This window comes from Petaurus breviceps, unplaced genomic scaffold, assembly GCF_028583685.1.
Source record: "Petaurus breviceps papuanus isolate PSGF00001 unplaced genomic scaffold, PetGlider_PUasm1.0 37, whole genome shotgun sequence".
In the NCBI taxonomy this organism is placed as follows: domain Eukaryota; kingdom Metazoa; phylum Chordata; class Mammalia; order Diprotodontia; family Petauridae; genus Petaurus; species Petaurus breviceps.
In genome coordinates this window covers 58,086,437-58,093,346 of record NW_027186296.1, presented here as the reverse complement: position 1 = coordinate 58,093,346, position 6,910 = coordinate 58,086,437, and the positions used below count along the sequence as shown (strand labels likewise).

Sequence of the window (6,910 nt, the reverse complement as noted above, 5' to 3'; positions counted from 1 at the left end):
AGACAATGAAGTCAGAATTCCTGCATCAAAAACTCCCAAGAAAAATATGAACTATTTACAAGTCATGGAGGAGCTCAAGAAGGATTTTGAAAATCAAGTAAGAGAAGTAGAGGAAAAATTGGGAATAGAAATGAGAATGATGCAAGAAAATCATGAAAAGTGAATCAACAGCCTGACTGAAGAAAATAATACCTTAAAAAAAACAACAGACTAACTCAAATGGCAAAAGAGACCCAAAAAGCCAATAAGGAGAAGAATGCCTTAAAAAATGAATTGGCTAGATTGAAAAGGAATTTCAAAAACTCACTGAAGAGAATAATTCCTTCAAAATTAGATTGGGGCATTTGGAAGCTAATGACTTTATGAGAAATCAAGATACTACAAAACAGATCCAAACAAATGAAACAATAGAAGACAATGTGAAATATATCAATGAAAAAACCACTGACCTATAAAATAGATCCAGTAGAGATAATTTAAAAATTATTAGACTACCTGAAAGCCATGATGAAAAAAAGGAATGTAGATACCATCTTTTAAGAAATTCTCAAGGGAAATTGCCCTGATATTCTAGAACCAGAGGGCAAAATAGAAATTGAAAGTATTCACCAATTGCCTCTTGTAAAAGATCCCAAAAAGAAAACTCCTAGGACTATTATAGCCAAATTCAAGAGTTCCCAGATCAAGGAGAAAATACTGCAAACAGTCATGAAGAAGCAATTTTAGTATTGTGGAAATGCAATCAGGATAACACAAGACCTAGCAGATTCTACATTAAGGGATTGAATGGCTTGGAATATGATATTCCGTAGGTCAAAGGAGCTAGGATTAAAACCTAGAATCACCTACCCAGCAAAACTGAGTATAATGCTACAGGGAAAAATATGGTCATCCAACAAAATAGAGGATTTTCAAGCATTCTTGATGAAAAAAGAACAGAGAAGAACAGAAAATTTGACTTTCAAATACAAGAAGCAAGAGAAACATGAGAAGGTAAACAGGAAAAAAAAATCATAAGGAACTTTTTGAAGTTGAAGTATTTACATTCCTTCATGGAAAGACAATAATAGTAACTCATAAGATTTTTCTCAGTATGAGAATAGTTGAAGAGAATATATATATATATATATATATGTGTGTGTGTGTGTGTGTATTTGCATAGATACATATCTATTTATGTATAGGAGGGTGTATGTTTGTATAAATATATGTGAGTGCATATATATGTACAAGTATACATAGACAGAGGGCACAGGATGAGTTGAATATGAAGGGATGATATCGAAAAACTAAAATTAAGATTTGAGAGAAGAATCTTTTGGGAGAAGGGGAAAGGGAGACATAGAATAGGGTAAATTATTTCATATAAACGAGACAAGAGAAAACTGTCACAGTGGAGGGGAAGAACAGGAAGGTGAAAGGGAATGGGTCAACCTTACTCTCGTTGAATTTGCCTTAAGGAGGAAATAACATACACACTCAATTGGGTATCTTACCCTACAGGAAAATAGGGAGGAAGGGCATAAGAGGAGGGGATGATAGAAGGGAGGACAGATTGGGGGAGAGGGTCGTTATAAGTAAACACTTTTGAAAAAGGACAGGGTCAAAGGAGAAAATAGAATAAGTGGGGGCCAGGATCGGATGAAGGGAATTATAGTTAGTCTTTTACAATATAACTTATGAAAATGTTTTGTGTAACTACACATGCACAACCTATGTTGAATTCCTTATCTTCCCAGTGGGGGTGGATGAGGAAGGAAGAAAGGAAAAAAAATCTGGAACTCAAAGTTTTAAAAACAAATGTTTAGGGGGTGACTGGGTGGCACAGTGAATAAAGCACTGGCCCCAAAGTCAGGAGGACCTGAGTTCGAATCTGGCCTCAGACACTTAACACACACACACACACACACACACACACACACACACAACTAGCTGTTTAACCTTGGGCAAGTTACTTAACCCCAATTGCCCTCCAAAAAGGAAAAAAAAATTAAAAAAAAATGTTTTTTACATGCAACTTGGAAATACAATACATGGGCTCTGTGGTATAGAAATACATCTTGCCCTACTAGAAAGTTGGCAGGGCGGGGGAAGGATACAAAAGAGAACAGATTAGGGGAAGGGGTATTCAGTAGGCTCAGTATTTTGGGGTTAGGTTAGGGGAAAGACAGGGAGAAAAATTTGTACTCAAACTCTTGTGAAAATGAATGTTGAAACCTAAAAATAAATAAATAAATTGAAAAAAAAGAAAGAACTGTAGTAAACCGACTTAGGGGAATATTTTCAGCCTTGTTCACATGAATGGTCCACTTACTGGTGCAGCAACAATCTTCCAGAGTCGCAACTGCTCTATATGTTCATAAACAAGGAACTAGGGAAAAGTAACTTCAGTTGGCTCCACAATAAACTTCATTTTACCATATCTGAGTTTCTCTAGATCATTTAGGGAAAATCAAACGTGATTGTAATGTAATATTCAAATGTCTATGTGTGAAGTTTAATCTTTTCTCTATTGACAAGTAGACTGTACAAGGATTTTTCAAACTGTATTTCTGTAGAGTGTTTTATATAAAGAATCTGCAAGATCATCATAAAAACATTAGCTGCCATTATGATGGTAGAATGAACATGTAAGTCAGAAATTTCTTATTCAGATAAACTGAAAGGCACTTGAGGATCTGTGCATAAGTAATTGTTCAGCTAATCCAGTTCTCTAACCTTAATTGCACATCCTTCCATGGCAGTCAGGTTGCTGTTTGGGGCAACATTTTGTTCACACATAGTCAGGAGATCTTCACCCACATCTGTGCAGTAAACAGTCTTGGCAACCATTGCTGTGATGATGCTGGCTCATCATATACATGATCTGGTTAAGGAAAGGTTCCTCCCCCTTCCCTCTATACAGATTCCCTTGGATTTTTCATGTACACACAAAAAAGCTGAAAAAAGGATTTAGAGACAAATGCAAACATTTGAAAACTATAAATTGGGGAGGGGGGGATGATTTTAAAAGGGTGACATGATGATATGGTTTTAATAGTTACAAAACACATTCACATTTGATTTTCACAATAAATCTGAAATGGATCATAACAGGGCCCCCTGATATGAATATGGCAGTGGAGGAGGCAGCTCAGGCTTCCCCCAACTAGTAGGCTGGAGGGTTGGTGGGACCCCTTGGACTCAGCCTTGCCCCGGTAGCCAGATGCTCAAGCACAGTGCAATGTTTGAACAGGTCACATTGGAACAGGATGCAGTCAGCTAGAAGGAAGGGTCCTCACCACACCTGTTCGCCAATTTCTTCCAAAGGGGTTGCCGTGGCGTGCTCCATTTTAACCATATTGTCGTGGATATTATCTTGCTCTTCTTCATTGAAATTTTCTGCTCCCTGAGTTAGAATTTTAGGATGTATCTTATTTCTTGATGTTTCTTTTTTGTTTTGTTTTGTCTCAGAGAAAACCCATGGTCTTCTTACTGTTTCCAAGTCATTACCTAATAGAGCTTCTATTCTCATACAAGGGCGAGTTTGAGTTTCATTCTTGTTCAGAAAATCTATACCCTTGCTATTCTTGCCCCAGGATTTCTGAATATTTCTGTCATCACATACAATATTTTCTGTTTGAATGTCTTTTTGTTTTTTACCCTTAACTTGATTATCTTCCCAAGAATCTTTGTTCCACAGAAGTGTGAGTTGTGACAGAAAAACAGATTGGCCAACAGCATTCAGATGCATCATGAGGTGCCTTTTCTTTGGGATAGTTAGATGCACATTAGACAGCACAGTGTCACTTTCAAATGTAATTTCTTCCATAGCTTCCTCCTTTTCTGGGTCCTCCATCATACAGTGTTGCTATTAATTTGTATAAGAGCATCTGGCTACCGGGGCAAGGCTGAGTCCAAGGGGTCCCACCAACCCTCCAGCCTACTAGTTGGGGGAAGCCTGAGCTGCCTCCTCCACTGCCATATTCATATCAGGGGGCCCTGTTATGATCCATTTCACAGACATATTGTGAGAATCAAATGTGAATGTGTTTTGTAACTATTAAAACCATATCATCATGTCACCCTTTTAAAATCATCCCCCCTTCCCCAATTTATAGTTTTCAAATGTTTGCATTTGTCTCTAAATCCTTTTTTCAGCTTTTTTGTATGTACATGAAAAATCCAGGGGAATCTGTATAGAGGGAAGGGGGAGGAACCTTTCCTTAACCAGATCATGTATATGATTTTTTTTTTCAGTAACAGGATACCAATTGCTATGTGATGGCCTGAGTAGAGTTATGGATTGAGGTTTTGCTTTGTTTTTTTTATGTTTGCTTTAATTTCAACTCTTCTTTTGTGCTTGGTACCACAGTCAGGAAGCTGGAGAAATGATCTTTGGGCTAGGAAGGAAACAGCCATTGTTATCAACTAAGAAAAATTTACCTTCCTGCCCTTTTCCCTTTTGGTACAATCTATGATTAGCCAATAAAAGCAGAGATTGCCCAGGTTTCAGGACCTCTGTTTCTAAACTAGTCCTTATACTTCAAAAATAACTATGCTATCAATAAAGAGGACAAGGGCTAGCCAAGTAAGCAAGTGAAACATGGCATAGCACTTCTGAGGATTCCGCTTACCCAGGTGCCTTTCCCTGGGTATCTGTGCTAGCATTGTAAATCTGTCTCAGAAAAAAGTCTCATGTATTACATCATATCCCTAGACTATTTAAATTTTAAAGCTCACCATCTATCAAAGGATTGAGGCAATAGCTCTAGTTGCATTGTTGAGTACCTTCTGAGACCTTCCTTGTCTCTCTAGCACACTTATGTTATAGGTGGCAGGGCACTGGCAATAACTTTGCTATAAATGGGACCGATCCCTTCCACTTGGTTGACAAATGAACCTAATATCATTTTTTAAGATCCAGCTTAGATTTTTTAAGTGACCTATTCATTCTGATGTTAAGAAATGTAAATCAGATGCAGAATTTGGATCAAAGGCCAATTTCTGACCATTGGATTAGAAGATATGTGTTGTAAAAAGATTAATTGTCTACTAAGCATTACTAGCCCAGATTAAATATGTAAAAAGGCACATCATCAGAAGTGATTTCATACACTGGCTTCAGTGGGGATTCTGGAAGGAGTTTGTCTTCTATTGGTGATTGCCCCTGATATAGCAGCTTGGGAAAACCTGCACTGTCATTGCTTTTTGCCCCAGGCTCAATGTCCTTCAAAGCAACTTCATAGATATTCAGTTGGAAGGGACCACAGAGACCATCTACTACAATCTAAACCTTCCTCTCTGCAATACACCCAACAAATGGTCATCTTGATTTTGCTCTAACTTCTCCAATGAAGCCATATGATACTCCCAAGTCTCTGTGGATCTAAAATCAACAACCACCATTCATCAAAATGCAGTGGAATTTAATGCGGACTATTTCTCAACTGACAAATAGGACATGTTTGGACCTCCCAAGGGGCTGCTTCCATTGGGCTCTCTCAAAGCATAAAAAGCTGTTCAGTATTATGTAAAGCTTGGCCCAAGATTGTTTGGTGTAGGGTCCTCAAAACCATTGGCTACATACATATCTTCTGCACAGCATATCTCAAAGGAAAGGAAACCAATAGATGTTTCTCCCCATAAACAGCAAAAAGAAGAAACTTCATCAGAGTTATATCATCTAGTGGCACAGCTTAAGGAACTTGTGCTGAGAGAAAGGAAGATCTTGACCCATTTCAATCTGTATCAGCAATTAAAAAAACATTTAGACAGTATGAAAAAGTTATGATTTCAATGCGCTTTAGTGATTTTGCTATTTGGTTTGGAACATTTTATTATGCAGTCTTAAAAGGAGTGAATGTTATTCCTTTTCCTGAACTCATTGGGTACCAGACAGCATAGAGTACATTTTGAAAAATTTCCAAAGTGTAAATGCACTAACTACATATGCCTTGTTTAAGATCACAATACCTGCCAGATACACTGTGACTTTGGGAGGAACATCCATTACTGTTAGATATCATTGTAGCAGTGGCTACATGTCAATGCCACCTCCAGTTAAAGAATACTTACAGAATAGAATGGAGGAAATAAAGGAGCCTATTACAGAAAAAAAGATTGACTCATAGAAAATCTATAAGAACCCAAAGAAAAAGTTTCATTTAAGAAAAAAAGTGGAATAGAAAATCTTGTGTGCCAGGCCAGAGAAAAGTCGTGCACTTTAACCCTAGGGAGAATGTGGACAAAGACACATTTTCCTAATTATTCTTTTAGTTGTCTCTATTGAGATCATGATCTTCATGTTATCCATCAGTCAGACTTTTAATCATAATCAGTTCTCATCATGGAGAGCTCTTAACATCATTGTTGCCAGTTAATAAGGGTATTTTTTAATTGTCTCTCAAAATCTCAAAAGTCTTTCACTAAAAAAATGAAAAATGAGGCCATTCTAATTATCCTATACCAGTTAAAACTTTATTTTTATATGAAGAAAGTTGAATTGGAAGTTAAAACTGAGACTATGTGGTAAAAGTGATTTGTACTGATTGTATATAAATGACTAAACAAATTGACATTTTAAAAATAGTTTTGCCTAAAATCTGTGTGAGTCAAATTTTTCAAAGTAAATACATATGTCTGCAGTTCCTTTTTAGAGATTTAAGTTGGTAGCTGTCACCTAGAACATAACATTTTTGCTTAAATGCATTTTTCTCTTCATCAGCTAACTTCTCAGAGTAAAAATGAAAATATTTTTTTTAATAGTGACTTCAAAGTTAAGAAGATCATGTAGTCAGAAAATTTCCTTTAAGAACTAATGGGTATTCTCGGCTATTGTCCAGCAAAGGATGTCAAATTGCCCCAGATGGCATCATATCTTTGACACAGGGACAGGATTGGGATGAAATCTAGGGACAGAGAATAGTCA

At 36.9% G+C, this 6,910-nt stretch overlaps 2 pseudogenes; one reads left to right on the top strand and one right to left on the bottom strand.

Moving 5' to 3' along the window:
• Window positions 1–2,293: 2,293 nt before the first annotated feature.
• Window positions 2,294–3,838, bottom strand: LOC138168336 (methyltransferase-like protein 22 pseudogene; annotated as a pseudogene).
• Window positions 3,839–5,396: 1,558 nt separating this feature from the next.
• Window positions 5,397–6,271, top strand: LOC138168335 (protein FAM210A pseudogene; annotated as a pseudogene).
• Window positions 6,272–6,910: the final 639 nt, after the last annotated feature.